The sequence below is a fragment of the Dromiciops gliroides genome, chromosome 6, assembly GCF_019393635.1.
Source record: "Dromiciops gliroides isolate mDroGli1 chromosome 6, mDroGli1.pri, whole genome shotgun sequence".
NCBI lineage: Eukaryota > Metazoa > Chordata > Mammalia > Microbiotheria > Microbiotheriidae > Dromiciops > Dromiciops gliroides.
In genome coordinates, this window is record NC_057866.1 from 258,039,985 (window position 1) to 258,057,804 (window position 17,820).

Sequence of the window (17,820 nt, forward strand, 5' to 3'; positions counted from 1 at the left end):
AAATTGAAGCTTGAAAGGGATGTCCCCTGCCCAAAAATGGTTTACATGTTAAACCAATCACCTAAAGAGCTTACATAATAAATTATGCCCCGAGATTTTTACAAATAATTTACAAATTCTTTTCCGTCATCATGACTAACTAGTGATTTAAGATTTGCATAGCACTTTACACACATTATCTAATTTGATCTTAACAATGAGCTAGGCATTATTATTATTCTCATTTACAGGTGGGAAAACTGAAGCTCAGAGAGGAAAACAACTTGCCCAGGATCATACAGTTAGTAAATATCTGAGGCGGGATTCAAATTCTATAATCTTGTGAGGAGATGTAGGTTAATTAGGTTGAGTTAAGAGGTTAAGTGACTTCTACAGAGTCACAGAACTGGTATTCGAACATGACTTCTGACCTCAAGTTCTATGTTCTTTTCATAATACTAGACATCGACATATGAAACCCCAATATGTGTAGTTCAATGGAAAGAACATTGAGTGTGGAACTGAATTTGAATGCTGGTTCTGCCTCTTGTGTGATCTTGGTTAAGTCACTCACCTCTCTGGTTGATCTAGATGACTTCTAAGATCCTTCTAGCTCCAGATCTCGGATCTAAGGTGACAAAGCTTTGCCACACAAAACCAAGCTCATTTTTGAGGCAAAAAGAAAACAAGAGAAAGTAAAGAGGCAAAACCAGTTCTCCAGATCTGATTATATAATAAGGAAGGGGGGTGGGGAGAGAGAGAGAAATGGAGACAGACAATAAGACACAGATAGAGACAAGGATAGAGAGACAGAGACAAAGTAAGGGAGGGAAGGAGAGAGAGGGAGGGACAGAGAGAGAGACAAAGACAGAGAGAGACAAAGGGAGACACAAGGAAGGGGGGAAGAGAGATGAAGACAGAGAGAAACAGAGAATGAGAAACAGGGAGACAAAGAGGGACAGAGAAAGAGACAGAGAGAGGAAGAAATGAAAACAGAGAAAGATAAACAGAGACAGACACACCGAGAAGACAGAGATGAGGGGTAGTGGGGGAGACAGAAACATAGAAACAGAGAGACAAAAAGACAGACAAAGGGACACAGAGAAGAGAGAAATAGAGATGGAGACAGGCAGCAAGACACAGAGAAAGAGACAAGGACAGAGAGACAGAAACAGACAGAGACAGAGAATTCCAATTCTCAGCTGGATTGTACACTCATTTCTAGCCTAACAATAAATCGTCTCAGGCAGCTGGCTTCTGTTAATTACAATCACAGGTATGCCACTGCAATTTAACAAACTTAAAGTCACTTTAAACCCCCCCAAACATTTAGATCACCACTCATAGGGTTTCCTAGTTTAATAACATTCAGATCTAAAAAGTCCCAGCTAAAAACCCTCAGAATATTTCTCCTGTGCCCTCCTCTCCCCCTGCTACTTCCCCAGCATTTGTTTGATTCTTCTTCACTTATGAGCTGCTTTGGGGGGGAGCAGAAGGAATGGAATGCTTCTGGTTTTTTGATTGGATTGCTTCCTCGAACTAGACACATTCACTTACTAAGAACCAAGCCAGCTGTGTGTGGATTGATCAAACCTTCCCTCAGTGGCACTGAAGTCATCGTGGAGTTCCACTCCACATAGGGAAGATAGCAAGACTCTTCACTGGCCAAAATATAGGACCAAAGGTAGGAAGTTTTATTGCTGAAAGATAGACATCATAAAGGTAGGAAGGGTGGGGGAAAATGACTTTGCCTATTTCATTTACATTTTTGTGCTGACCTAAATTCATATACACACATGTATGTGTGTATGTATGACACAGAAACAGAAAGATAAAGAGACAGAGGGAGACAGAGAAAAGAGAGAAACAGAGAGAGGGAGAGACAGAAAGTAAGAAATAGAGACAGAAACAGAGTGACAAAAAGACAAAGAGATACAAAACAGAGGGAGACTGAAAAAGAGAGAGAAGAGAGAAAGAGAGGGGATAGAGGAAGGAAGGAAGGGAGAGAGAGAAGGACAGAGAGACAGAGAAAGAGACTATTCACAAAACACATATATACACATATATGTGTATGTATCTCTCTCTCTCTCTCCCTCTTTCTCTTTCTCTCATCAGAGAAGTTAGAAATGTCTAATCCTAAATTAAATATTTGCCTGAGATAAAGAACTGTGATTTCCTTTAAAATAAAAATATTTAAACCTAGCCTAGAGAGCTCTAGGGCAGATAGGTGGCACAGTAGATAGAGCACCAGTTCTGGAGTCAGGAAGATTTGAGTTGAAATTTAGCCTTGGACACTTACTAGCTGTGTGACCCTGGACAAGCCATTTAACCCCTATTTGCCTCAGTTTCTCATCTGTAAAATGGGGACACAGGAAAGAAGGAAATGACAAACCACTCCAAGATCTTTGCCAAGAAAACCCCAGTTAGATGTATGTGGGATCAGATAAAGTCTAACATGACCAAAGAATAACAACACTATCTTTATATGGTGTTCTCACTTTAATTGGGGTAGCCAGGCAGCACAGTGGCTAGAGTGCCAGACCCAGAGTCAGGAAGATCTGAGTTCAAATCTAGCCTCAAGGGGCAGCTAGGTGGCACAGTGGATAGAGCACTGGCCCTGGAGTCAGGAGTACCTGAGTTCAAATCCGGCCTCAGACACTTAACACTTACTAGCTGTGTGACCCTGGGCAAGTCACTTAACCCCAATTGCCTCACTAAAAAAAAAAAAAAAACAAATCTAGCCTCAAACACTTTTCTAGCTGTGTGACCCTGGGCAAGTCACTAAACCCTGTTTGTCTCAGTTTCCTCATTAGTAAAATGAGCTGGAGATGGAAATGGCAAACCAGTCCAGTATCTTTGCCAAAAAACAAACAAACAAACAACCCCAAATGGGGTCAGGATGAGTCAGACACTCTGAAATTGAGCATCAACAGAACAGCAGCATTTGACAACAAAGAGAGCTCTACCTGGCTCTTGTTAGCTGAGTAGAGTGGCTCATAGCCTCTGACCATCATTAATGAGCTAAATACCAGGGAAAGGCCTTCTAAGCACTTCCCTTTATCAGGATGGAACTGAGGTGGCAGGCAGGTAGTCCTGAAGAGATGAAGCCTAGAAGCTGATCACAAGGAACTGTCCTCCCAAAAGGGAGGAAGAGAAGAAGGCGGAAGGGAGGACTGGAGTTTCTATCCTCTGTCCAGGGGGAGAAGAGCACAGGTGTTACACGGTGTAATGCAATGTGATGCCCAGGTGCAGGTCCAGCAGAAACCAGGCCAAAAGGGAGCAGCAGCATGATGACATCCCTAGAAGACATCAGTGGCCCTAGAGTGCTCTCCATGTGTGCCCTGGTCACATACGTTCTCTCTAAGCATGTTCCCTGCACCGTTCCCCTTCCTGTCTACTCCCCCTAATGATGGTATATTTATTTATGGGAGATCATGCTACAGGTTCCTTGTATTACTCTGAAATTTGTTACCCAGAAATGTGTTTGATTTCAACTACTTGTGTTTTGCTAACTAGTATAATGGTGGTCACAAGCTCTGGTTTTGAGTCAATGTATACTCATCGAGTATTTTGACCCTGTGATATATTTTCTGGGTATCGCACATGGAGAGATGGAGTACCCCAAGTCCAACATACTCAGCTATTTTTTTGTTCATTCCCAGGGCTTTCTGTGTGTTTGGTCTTGTACTAGTAGAAAAGTTCCTTTGGCCCTATCCCTTCTTCACTGATTAATTTGATGTGGGCCATAGGAGGGTGAGGTAGCAGGCAGTGGTTTGGAGAACCCATTTCTCTTATAGAGTGGGGCTTTGGCAACTCCATTCAAATATGATCTGAAAGACTGGATAGGTTTAAGAACTAGAAAGATTCCTACTCAGGGTAAAATATGTTATGGAGCCATGTGAAGGGCTTTGAGTAACAGGTTAAAGAGTTAAATTGGATATGGTAGGGGATGATCAGCCTCTGGAGGTTTTTGAGTCAATCTGTGCATTAGGAGCAAAGACAAAAGAAAAGGACAGTCAGCCTATGAAGCTAGAACCTTTGCCAAGAAATAGCTTTGGAATTTTCTCCCTGTCCAAGTCATTTACTTCAAAGACTAAATTTCCCTACGTAATAATAACAAACCTGTCACATAGATAAAATGAGGCTTGATGGTGCTATAATGTGATTTTTCAAAACATCCTCAGTGACTCAAGCAAAGCTCGTTATCCTAACTGACATCTGTCTCTCTTGTAAACCATCTCTTATCTGCCTTTCATTTGAAGGTGGAAAAAAACCCAATCACCCGGATGTCCTGTGTAGTCTAGAGATTTAGAGAAAGACACTGAGATTTTTTCTTTTGTCAAGATAAACAACAGATGATAGCTTTCTTTCAAATTCAACTCAACCAAGAATTGTGATTAGTGAGCCAGCCAAGATTTGGGTGAATGGGCCAAGAAAAACATGCCCGTTTGTGTGTCTGTCAAAACCAACAACCCAAGAGGAGTTCAATGCAAAGGATTTCAGAGCTCTGATCAAAACGGTGACGAATCATGACTTTAAAAGACTGATGATGAAGCACACCTCTTTGGCAGGAAGGCAATGGACTAGACATACAGAATTAGACATTTTCAGATATGGCTAATAGGTTGATTTGGGTTTTTTGTGACTAGATTTATTTGTTACAAAGGAGGTCTTCTATTTTGGGAAATAGAGTGAGTTAGACTAAAAATTGTTTAATAAGAAAAGAGAATTGGTTAAAAAAATTTAAATAAGAATTAAGAGAATGATAAAAATCAATAAAATTTAAATATAAAAAAGTAAAGGGGCAGCTAGGTGGCTCAGTGGATAAAGCATCAGGAGGACCTGAGTTCAAATCCAGCCTCAGACACTTGACACTTACTAGCTGTGTGACCCTGGGCAAGTCACTTAACCCTCATTGCCCCGCCAAGAAAGAAAAAAAGGAAAACAAAAAGGAATTTAGAGAAAGACACAGGGCAATTTTGTCATTAATTTTAAAAAGCTGATATGTACTTTAAAACTGTAACCAGGGGCAGCTAGATGGCGCAGTGGATAAAGCACTGGCCTTGGATTCAGGAAGACCTGAGTTCAAATCCAGCCTCAGACACTTGACACTTAACTAGCTGTGTGACCCTGGGCAAGTCACTTAACCCTCATTGCTATGCCCGCCCCTCCCCCCAAAAAAGAAAAAGAAAACTGTAACCAAAATTCATCATTTTATTGGCAACCTTTTTTTCTTTGTGTATTGAAATATTTATGTATTGATAATGATTAAATTAGTAAGAAAAACACAAAATTAAATAAAATGTTCAAGAAAGAACTTTTAAATTCTCTGTGACATTGAAAGGGCTTTAGGTTCCTGACACCATCTTTCCAGAGAGACAAAAGAGAAATTGAATTTGAAATAACATCATAATAACAGCTCGTGTTTTATAGAATGTTCAGTAACTCTGTGAGGAACTCCAGGCTCAGAGTTAGGAAGACCTGAGTTCAAATTTGACCTCAGATGCTTACTAATTGTGTGACCCTGGGCAAGTCACCTAACTCCTGTTTACCTTGGCTTCATCTGTAAAACGTTACAGTGAATATCAAAGAGATGATATTTGTAAAGCACTTAAGATAGTGCTGTATGAATGTTAGCTATTAGTATAAATATTATTGTCTCCATTGTATAGATGAGAAGACTGAGGCTCCAAGTTCCTCGGAGCCAATAACTGCCTGAGTCAGAACTCCAGCCTAGTTCTATCTAACTCCAAAGGGCTTTCCTGTAAAGCCTTGACTGTGGCTCAGCTGACTGCTGATCAGGATAGAAATCTCCCAACATTGCTCTCCTCATTCCTTCAGTTCTCTTGCTACACTGAGAGAAAGGAAGGGTAGAGGCTACCGCCTGATCTATCTGCCACTAAGAATATGGACATGGGCACAAGCACAAGCACACCCAGATGAGAGAAGCTGCTGTGGGACCCAGGGCAGGCAGGGAGGGTGGACTCACAAGCCCATTGAAGCCTTCATTGCTGTACAGGCAGATGTACTGGGAGGAAGGGTAACTGACCAAGAGAGAAGGCACCCAGCAATGGCAGTCCCCAGGAAGCAAGTTTGATAAGCAGCTGTCTGGGAGAGCAGGAGAGAAGCCTCCCGAAAGAAAGAGAAGTGAGGAAATCAACTGCTGATGAACCAGAGAGATAGAGGGGGAGACCCAAGGACAGCAATCCCTCCTTCTCTTCCAGCCTCTTCATTGGGGGAGAGGTGTGCTTGTGTCCCAATCTCTTTTTCTTAAGAATTGTTTTGCTTTCTCTCTTATCTTTGTTTTAACATCAGCTCCCTGGGATTATTCTGGTCAATTATCTTGTTGCATTTGTGAATGTGAATATGTTTCATTACTAGAATGTAGTGAAGGAAAGACAGTGAATGGGGTTGGGGTGGGGCTGGGTATGGCGATGGTAAAGGGAGAGTTTCCCAGGAACAAAAGTTTAAACAAATAAGTTTAATAGCTTTGGTTTGGGGCTGGGAGTGACTGATATGACAGGTGAGGTCACAGGTATTTCCTCTTCTCATTGATTCTTACCCAAGTCTTTCCCAAGACTGACTTGAAAGGAAAACCACAGCTAGGAAGGAAATAATGGAGGAAAGAAGGAAAGAAGGAAGGAAGGAAGGAAGGAAGGAAAAAGGGAAGAAGGGAAAGATGGTGAGAAGGAAAGAAACAAAAGAAGGAATAAACATTTATATAGCACCTACTATGTTTCTATAGCCACAAGCCCAGGTCTCTTTTGAACCCAAAAGGAAAACATTTTTCATCTCAAAGGTGGGGGTGGGGCAGGTAAGGAGGGAGAGATGTGAGGTGTGGTTGAACCAATATATAAAAAGAGCCTTTTTTGTGTGTCTTGACTTCAAATCCAAATTTCTTCCTACTTTCCCGGTACTAACTCTAAGAATTACAGCTGTGCTCAAGCAGGGCAGAGATAAGATAAAAGGGGGGAAAGAGCATCTGTTGGAAGTGATGAATTGTGTTGTAGCATGGGGTGGGGCATTCTCTCAACTTGTATGTAGGTCACCCAGAGAAGGCTAATCCAGGTTCAGTACCCTTTTTGGGTCCAAATCCACTCAAAACCATAGCTCACAAGCCCCTGTCTATGTATTTACTTTTATTAATCAGCCAGATGACATAATTTATTCAAAGCAAAGGCATTGAATAAATAGTCTAGTAAGCAGCAAAAAATATTTCCTATCTGCTCTTCTTCTAAAAGCTGAAGCACATTTTCCTACAAATACATACACCATCAACAGGAAGAGTAAATACACACAGAGAACCTTGGTGGAGGGGCACACGTGTAGGGAGTATGTGTGACTAAGGTAAAGCTGTGAAAGGATACACACATAGGAAGTGCATGTGACCATGTAGGTCATACCAGGTAGGAGTAACTCACTCCTTCAGGGCTCTAGCACTATTGATATCTTCTGGGGATGTTATGTCATTGCTCCTGACAGGGTTGCAGCCTGCAGGATTTGTATCTTCTGCAGGACAGGTAGTTTCTGCTGATTTAATTCTATGCCAATTAAATTAATAAAGGAATACTTTATAGAATTAGACAAAACATTTTAAAAATTCACTCATAGAATAAAAAGTCAAACGTTTCAGAGGAAGGAAGGGGATCTGGTACTACCAGCTTTCTAATTATATTTCAAAGCAGGAAATATCAAAATATCTATGGTACTAGATAAAAAATAGAAAAGTAAAATTATAAAATAGGCTAGATCTAGAACCCAAAGCACACAACAGCTTAATACTGGATAAGCCCATATACACAATTACTGGGAAAGTTATTTCTTTCTTCAACCAGATCTGCTGGGAAAACTGATGGAAAAAAGGGTTAAATCAAAACACACAATAATACATTCCAAGAAGATCCATAATATAGATACCAAAAAGTATACTATAAAAAAATTAGAGGAGAATGGAAGATTATATTTTTCACAGGATGGATTGGGCAAAATTTTGTAACCAGACACTGGATAGAAAGTTTTATAAACAACAATATAAATTATATCAATTAGAAGATTTTTATAGCTTTTGCACAAATAAAATCATTGCAATTAGAATCAAAAGAAAATATATGGACTGTGGAAAATCTTTGTGTTAGATGGCTCTGATTAAAGTCAGACATTCAAAATTCATAGGGAATTGATACAAATCTATAAAATTAAGTCATTCCCTAATAAAAATGGTTAAAAATATAGCTGTCACAAGAAGTACAAAATGAAATATATAGTTACCACCTAAATATGTACAAAATCACAAGTACCCTAAGAAATACAAATTAAACAATTCTGAGGTCCTTACATATGTCAAGCTAACAGAAACAATAAAAAGTAGAAAAACTCACTGTTTGAGGAACTGTTGGAAGACAGTCCTGTTAATTCACTGCTGGTAGAGATGAGAATTGGTTCAACTTTTCTGGAATATATTTGTAATTATTCAAGAAAAAATTGCTAATCATTCATATTCTTTAACCAAGAGATTCAACTCTTGGAACTGTCTCCCAAAGAGACTAAAAGAAAATTCTCATCTGTAGGGAAAAATCTTCATAGCAACATAATTTGTGATAATAAAAGTTAGAAACAAAATACATCCCCCCCCAATTTGAGTAATGGCAGATCAAATTCTATTGTATGAATGTAATGGAATGTTATTGCCCAGTAAATACTGATAAATATGAAGAATCCAGAGAAACATGGGAAAAGAGCAAATGAACTATATCTATCTATCTATCTATCTATCTATCTATCTATCTATCTATCTATCTATCTATCTATCTATCTATCTATCTATCTACACAATCACCGCAATGCAAGCAAAGGCAGTACTTAGAAGTAATAAAGGGGGCAGCTAGGTGGCACAGTGGAGAGAGCACTGGCCCTGGATTCAGGAGGACCTGAGTTCAAATCCAGCCTCAGACACTTGACACTTACTAGCTGTGTGACCATGGGCAAGTCACTTGACCCATTGCCCCACCAAAAAAAAAAACCAAAAACCCAAAACGAAGTTAGAGGTAATAAAGCCTGGCTTAAATATAGCGGTCAAAGTTAATGGGAACATACCCTTTTTTATGAACAAGTGATAAAGTTACTACAGAAAATGAAACTTGTAAAAGGGCTCTGTTGAGAAGGATGTCATGTCAAAATAAAATATTTAATTTTTTTAAAAGTAACTGCAAATAATTTTTATCATGGAAAGAGATAAGAAATGAAGCTTAGACCCTTCCTACTCTCTTTGCAAAGGTGGGTAACTATCAGTATGAAATATTTCACAGACTGTGCCATTGGGCATGGTATGGTTGCATGGATCTGACCATGTCAGTTTACTCAGGAAACTCTAGTGATTTCCTATCATCCTTTGGTGTTCAAAGTCCTTTATAACTAACCCCATACCTGTGCCACCCCATGCCACCCCACAGTCTTCTTACACCTTATCCCCTTGCATATACCCTTCAATCCAGTGATCCTGGCCCCCTGCCTGTTCCACAAGACCCTCCATCTCTCAGTTCTGGGCATGTCCCCCATTCCAGGAATGTGCTCCCTCCCAGTAACCCTCTGTCTCTGTCTGTCTCTCCCTCTGTCTCTGTCTCTCTCACTGTCTCTCTGACTTTCAAAGAAGAATGAAGATGGAGTAGACCCCATTAAGATCTCAGAGCCTTCTTCCACCCTGAAAAAAAAAGGTCACTGCTTGAATTTTGCCATTAGAGCATCTGGACTGGGCTCGAGCCATGTCTGGACACTTCAATGGCTCTGATCAGGGGGGACCGGTCACTTGGAGGGTCCTGCGGCATGTGAGTACTGCTCCCTGTAGGAACCTGATGGTCAAGTCCCCTGCTAGTGTTCCAACAGGCTGGGGCCAAGATTTGCCTTCAGGTCCTGTGACAGAATCCTGGGCTGTCCCCAAGCACCCCATACACCCCAGCTCAAAGGGCCTGCAGTGTTCTGATTGCCATATTGAAAAGTATTAAACCAGATAGATGAGTTTACTCTAGTCTCTCATTGGCTTTTACTGATCATTGTTTGGTTAGGGGCTTTTAAAATCTTTGCTCTTGTGTTTGTCAAAGGTGTTGGATTTGATTAGGACTCTTCATGTCACCATCTTAATCAGAAGTTTTCTGATTAAGTGAAAATGAAATGGACATCATGATCTTATATTGAAATTCAAGAAATAATAATAATAATAATGACAGCCAGCATTTATATAGTACTTTAAGATCTGCAAAGTGCTTTACAAATATTATCTCAATTTATCTTTACAACAACTGTGGGAAGTTATATTATTTTAGAGATGAGAAAATTAAGGCAGCCAGAGGTTAAATGACTTGCCCAGGGTGGAACAGCTAATGTGTCTAAGGCCATAGATGAAAGAGAAGATTGTTTCTACCTTGTGAAATACTGTTTTGTGAATTAGTACAAATTGTATAAAAGCAAATTAAGTTCAAATGACTGGGTGGAACTAATGTCAGCTTTAAGACTACAAGGGGCATATCATGGGGAAGGGAATAGGATGGAGGGAAACAGTTAACAATAGTAATCATGAAAAAGAGAAAAGGGGGAAAATTGTACAAAAAATATTTGTAGCAACTCTTTGTGGTGGCTAAGAATTGGGAATTAAGGGAATGTCCATCAATTGAGGAATGACTGAAGTAGCTGTGGTATATGATTGTAGTGGAATGGTATTGTACTATAGGAAATGACAAATAGGATGATCCCAGAAAAACCTGGAAAGACTCATGAACTGATGTATAGTGAAGTGAGCAGAACTGGGAGGACATTGTACATGGTGACAGCAGTATTGTTCAATGAGCAATTGTGAATGACTTAACTACTCTCAGCAATACAGTGATCTGAGACAATCTCAAGGGACTAATGACAAAGCATACTATCCACCCCCATAGAAAAAACTGATAAAAAGAGCACTTGTGGATTGTACATATATAACCTCTATATCAGATTGGTTGATGTCTTGTGGAGGGGGGAGGAATGGGAGGGAGGGAGAAAAATTTGGAACTCTAAATCTTATGAAAATGAGTGTTGAGGGGCAGCTAGGTGGTGCAGTGGATAGAGTACTGGCCCTGGATTCAGGAGGACCTGAGTTCAAATCCAGCCTCAGACACTTGACACTTATAAGTCACTTAACCCCAATTGCCTCACCAAAAAAAAAAAAATGAATGTTGAAAACTACCCTTACATGTAACTGAAAAAAATAAAATAAATGTTTGTTGCACTGAAAAAAATAAAGATGGAGTCACTCATTAAAAAAAAAAAAAGACTACAAGGGGCAGCTAGGTGACAGTGTTTAAAGACCAGCCCTGGATTCAGGAAGACCTGAGTTCAAATCTGGCCTCAGATACTTGACACTTACTAGCTGTGTGACCCCGGACAAGTCACTTAACCCTCAGTGCCCTGAAAAAAAACACAAAAAAACAAAAAAAGACTACAAAAAGGGGAGCAAGAAGAAAAGACAGAAAGAGGGGAACTAAAAACTAAAGGATGAAGTCACTTTCCCTATCATAATGCAAAGGTAAGTGTTTGAGGAACTGTCACTTGGCTATTACTTCTTCCTCCAAAGTCTTATGTCTAGAAAATTAATACTATGTTTCTCATATAGTCAGTCCCTCACCAGACACATGGGCCAGTACAAAGCTAAGGAAGTTCTGGATTTGGTGTCAGACAACCTAAGTTTGAATCTCAGTTCTCCTCTCTAGGCCTCAGTTTCCTCATTTGTAAATGACCTGGATGAAGGGCCCTTTCCATTCTAAATATATAATCTAATTATCCCTTCCTAAGATGATAAGTTTGCCAGAGACTGTGCTCTATTGTCATAGCCTTATGGAATCCAAGGCCACGGCCACATCAAAAAGAGGAGGAGGAATATAATGGAGGAACATTAATAAAACCTTAATAACCATCCAATTGATTGTCTGCTTGGTTCCTTACAACATATGAAACACGTTTGGACTGTCTTTTGCCTTTCTTTGGATCCCCCATACTTAGCACTGTGGGACAGCTAAGTAGTGCAGTGGATAGAACGCAGGGACCTGGAGTCAGGAAGACTTCATGAATGACCCTGGGCAAGTCATTTAACCCTGTTTGCCTCAATTTCCTTATCTTTTTCCCCCTTTCAGTGATTTATTGGGATGTCATGAACTTACTTATAACAAAGACGTTCAAGTCTATGGAATGCAAATAAAATCATAATTAAACTGCATTTTGAGCTAGTTTCATATGATTACAAATCACACAAAACCAAAAGAGGCATATTTCATGCTCATATGTCACACAATGTCAGTTTGATGTTTTGAAGTAATCTCATAAATTCAGGGAAATACAACAGGGTTTTGTTCAGTAGTAACTGAAAACAGCACCTTAATTTCTCCAACCCAACTCAATTTCCTTATCTGTAAAATGAGCCAGAGAAGGAAATGACAAATCACTCCAGTATTTCTGCCAAGAAAGTCTCAAACGAGACATGAAGAGTCAGGCATAAGTAATGACTGGAATGAACTTAGCACTATGCCTGGCACATAGTAGGTATTTAATAAATGTTTGTTGACTGACTGAGACTCGGAAGGTGATTGATTTCTTATTAGTCCTCACAACTATACAAGTCTAACCAAGATTCTGGTAACAGATCCTTTCTCATCATCAGTTGACTTGTAATTTATTGTTCGGTGTCTGGGGTGTGTATTTCTCTGTAGAGTTCCAATCTGCTGGACGCTCAAAGATGGAAATTAATTTTTCCTTCCTTTCATGCTCTAACAGGCTTTGATGTCTGGATCTCAATCACCATTAGCTCTGTCCCTCTGGATGTGATATAACAATGTCACTGGATAATGTTAAAAATGAAAGAATACCAACATCCTCTCCATTTAAAAAGAAAACAAAGCTAGAAAATGGTTTGCTTTTATTTGACAACAAAGTTCCCTGGATCTTTTATTTTCTTTAAGAAAACAAACAATTCCTCTTAGAAACCCATTTAATATTTAATCTTTAAGAGAATGTAATACTATAGAAGGAGTCTTCTTAGAAATAACATTTGATACCCTAAAAGAGAAAAAGACCTATTTGTACAAAAATATTTATAGCAGCTCTTTTTGTGGTAGCTAAGAATTGGAAATCATAGGAATACCCATCCATTGGGGAATAGCTAAACAAGCTGTGGTATATGATTGTGATGGAATATTATTGTGCTATAGGAAATGACAAGCAGGATGATTTCAGAAAGCCCTGGAAAGACTTGTATGAACTGATGTATAGGGAAGTGAGCAGAGAACATTGTGCACCGTGACAGCAATATTGTTTGATGAAGAACTGTGAATAACTTCGCTATTCTCAGCAATACAATGATCTAAGACAATCCCAAAGGACTCATGATGAAGCATGCTATCCACCTCCAAAGAAAGAATTGATATTGAACACAGATTGAAGCATGCAATTTTTCACTTTATTTATTTCATTTTTTCTTTTATTCAAGTTTTCTTGTACAAAATTACTAATATGGTGATGTTTTACATAATTGCACATGTCTAACCTATATCTGATTGCTTCCTGCTTCAGGGGGAGGAGAGAATAAGGGAAGGAGGGATAAAATTTGGAACTCAAAACTTTTTAAAAAAGGAAAGAAAGAGAGAGAGAGAGAGAGAGAAAGAAAGAAAGAAAGAAAGAAAGAAAGAAAGAAAGAAAGAAAGAAAGAAAGAAAGAAAGAAAGAAAGAAAGAAAGAAAGAAAGAAAGAAAGAAAGAAAGAAAGAAGGAAGGAAAGAAAGAACAGGTGAAGGAAAAACTTAGTACCTTGACCACCATGTTTTCTTTGCTACTCAGGTTAAGGTGATGGGGAATAGTTCAAATAGCCCCTGTCTGAACTGTGAACTGTTCCCACATGACTACCAACACCTGGCAAAGAACAGTGTTACTTGGCAGCTAAAATACAAAAGAGAATTGAGGTCTTTTGGCTATTCTCCCTATTCAATGAACTCCAGTGAGTATTCCAGGATCAAAATAGAAAATCTTATTTGGAGTTTTATAAGTTGGTCCCTTTGTTTCCAGTCTTCTTACACCCTTACTCATCTCCATCTACTTTTCCTTCCATTGACAACACAAGACATTCAATCTCCAGACTCCCTTCTTCTTCTTCTTCTTCTTCTTCTTCTTCTTCTTCTTCTTCTTCTTCTTCTTCTTCTTCTTCTTCTTCTTCTTCTTCTTCTTCTGCAGGGCAGTAAGGGTTAAGTGACTTGCCCAGGGTCACACAGCTAGTAAGTGTCAAGTGTCTGAGGCTGGATTTGAACTCAGGTCCTCCTGAATCCAGGTCACTGCGCCACCTAGCTGCCCCTCCATATATATATATATATATTTTAGTAAGGCAATTGGGGTTAAGTGACTTGCCCAGGGTCACATAGCTATAAGTGTTAAGTGTCTGAGGCCGGATTTGAATTCAGGTATTCCTGAATCCAAGGCCAGTGCTCTATCCACTGCGCCATCTAGCTGCCCCCTCTCCATATATTTTCAATAGTATTTTCTTTTATTTTTTCCAATCACATGTGAAGATAGCTTCCAAAATTCATTTTTATTAGATTTTGAGTTCCAAATTTTTCTCCCTCCCTCCCTTCCTTCCCCGCTCCCAACGTCGGCAAGCAATCTCATATAGGTTGTACATTACAATCAAGGACTCTATACACTTTCATCGCCTGCCTCCCTACTATACCTGGAATTCTCTTCCTCTCCATCTCTGTCTCCCAGCTTCCTTCAATCTCAGCTAGTCAGCTGACAAACATTTTTTAGGTACCTACTATGTACCAGGCATTCTGCTAAGGGTTGGGGATACAAAGAAAGGCAAAAGACAGGCTCTGCCCTCCACGAGCTATAATCAAGCCCCTTACAGACTGTATGGTGTAATGGATAGAGTGCTTGCCTGGGAAGTGGGACCCCAGGGTTCTAGCCCTGGTCGTTTACTTAATTAGGGGAACAACCAAAAGAATGCTGACTCTTGGAGTCCAAGGACCAGAGTTCAAATCCTACCTTCATTGCTTACTATCTGTGTGACTTTGGGCAATTTTACCTCCCTAGACCTCAGTTTCCCTCATCTGCAAAATGAGTGGTTTGGACAAAAGGGCCCCAAGCTCTTTTTCATCTCAACTTCTGTGATCCTTTGTGGTCACCCCTTTGGGTATCAGTAAAAGAAGATGGTTGGATGATCTCTGGGATCCTTAAACTATACTCATGAAGATGATGTTTAGATACCTCAACCTACCTTGGCTCTCAGGTAGGTGGTAAAAAATAGTTCCCTGAGCCCTATTTAGAGAAGTCTCTGAAATTGCCTCTGGGTTCCTTTAGCTACATTTAGAAATATCCTTTGGGTATGTGGGTCTTCAGCATACCCTTATTAACTCAGCCTACCATATTTCCCAGCGAGAAAAGATATTTAAAATAAGACTTCCTTTTTTATAATCAAATAATCCCAGAGGATGATAATACCTGGCTCAACTCATATGACTGAAATTGAAAGATCTTTGAATTTGGATGTACTTGAGAAGCCACAATTAATCTAGAGTCTGGCTGTTCAAAAGCATTGCTGACCATAAAAATAACTGGCTCATGTTTGTTCAGCATAGTTCCTCAGACTTGGGGTGGTATAACTATTACTAGTTGCATGCTGATTGCAGTTCAACAAACATCAAATAAGAGATTCTCTGTGCAAGACACCATGCTATGCATGAGAAATAAAAAGAAATGGAAAAATGGAGGCAGCTAGGTGGTGCAGTGGATAAAGCACCGGCCCTGGGTTCAGGAGTACCTGAGTTCAAATCTGGTCTCAGATAATTGACACTCACTAGCTGTGTGACCTTGGGCAAGTCACTTAACCCTCATTGTCCAGCAAAAAAAAAGAAAAGAAATGGAAAAATGACAATATAAAATTTAAAGAAGCCTTTGATGGGGCAGGCGTGGGGGGAGGGGGGAGAGAGCTGATCTGAATTGCAATAAAATCACTTGGATGCAAAGGAGACCCAGGGCAAAAGGGGAGGGAGCAGTTCCTGAAGAGAAGGGAAGGAGGTCAGGGGAGGGAAATGCATGCTGATGGGAAACAACTGAGATGGGTGGCCCCTTGCCCCACACTGCCCCCAGCTCCTCAGGCAACCACGTGACTCAGATATTCAATGACCCAAGGCCCTCAAACTGCCCAGAACTCAAAATTCTATAGACTTTGAGACAAACAGTGGGTGCTGCTCTAATAGAGACTGCTCCATCAAGGTGAGGCAAGGCAGTGGGGTAGCTTAAACCATGTAAATCAGTGTGTTTTCTGAGATAACGAATAGAGAATGAGGAACAGAGACCCAGGAAACTTAACTTAACTAGGCGCCACAGCAAGTTGAGCACCTGGGGAGGGGGGCAATATATTGTCTCTGGGGGAGTTAAGCCTTAATATGCATGCATCCTGGAAACTGGGGTGAAACCAGTTCTCATTGACTCGAAGAAGAGAGCCTAGAAAATATTCTAATAAAAAATGAAGATAAGATCCAATAAAGGGAGGGAAGGTTTGTTGGGCTAATGGGTATCAGAGAAGGAATCATGGAAAATATGGCCTCTGAGTTGGACTTTGAAAGAAGAAAAGACTTCTAGGGCAGAGATGAAGAAGGAGTCCGTCCCCCTTGTCAGCTCCCAAGTATGAAGGGCTCAAATATTCAGACAGAAGAGCACTACACAAGACTGGAGAACAGTTAGGGGCTCAGTTTGTTGGAACATTGTGAGTGTAAGTAGCATAAAATAAGGCTGGAAATGGGGGTTAGGGACAGATTGTGGAAAACCTGGCTAAGAAATTTGGCTTCTATCTTATTGGGCAACAGGGAACCAATGACATATTTTGAACAGAAGCATGACATGTTAGGATAGACACGTGTTCTGTAAAGGTTGGGATGCTGGAGACCAGTTAAAAGGCTTTTACAATAATTTTGGGTAAGAAGTGACAAGAATCTGAATGTGGGTAATGACAGCATGAAAGAGGAGAGAATGGAAGTAGGATCAATAGGAATTGGCCAAAACAAAGGAATTAATTTTGCTTGAATTGCTTTCTCAATGAAGGAAAGGGAGAGGGTGAGGATGCTCACCTGAAAATAAAACAAAATTTAACTTAAAAAAATAAAAGAACCAGAAAAAAATCAATAGGACTTCGAAACCTATTAGATGGAGGGGAGGGGAAGGGAAGAAGGAAAGAGATGGAAGTGACCAGAGGTGTCCTGGTAAATGTTTAACAACCAACTCCCTTGAAAACCAACACCCACTTTAAACTTAATCTGAATCATTAACATTTTCTCCATCATTTTCTTAAATGTAAACCAGAGGAATGAAGTTTATTTACAATCCATTCCTAGTTCCTTGGTGAGTACAAAAACCAGGGGTAGCAGGATTTGGCTGGAAGGCCATAGTTTGACTGACCCCTGGTCTGGACAATCAACAAAAAGAGAAATCAAGTCTTCATCTGTAGCTTTTGCCTTTTCTGAAGTGTTAATGTTGACAGTAAAAATATTACAATCTGCACTAGCTGGTTCCAGCTCAGGTAACCCCTAATGGACTACAAGAATAGAGAGAGATAAAGGGAAGGGATTAGAAGTTATAGTGAGGGTGCTTAACTGGTTCCAGGGGAATGAGACATTGGAAAGGATTGTAAATTCTTCCTAGCACAAATGAGTGGTGCTAATTCACCTATGGGAAAAGCAAAATTAGTCCTAAAGGAAATTAATTATAATTTAAAATGAAAACTGAGAGCACATTTCCTAATAGGAAAAAATTTAATGTGAAATCAAACAATTATGACCCAC

The 17,820-nt window shown here is 39.9% G+C and overlaps 1 protein-coding gene across 1 annotated transcript in view; it reads right to left on the reverse strand.

Moving 5' to 3' along the window:
* The window catches only part of SCD5 (stearoyl-CoA desaturase 5), an 85,132-nt gene that overhangs the window by 11,962 nt on the left and 55,350 nt on the right, over positions 1-17,820 (reverse strand). The window lies entirely within an intron of this gene.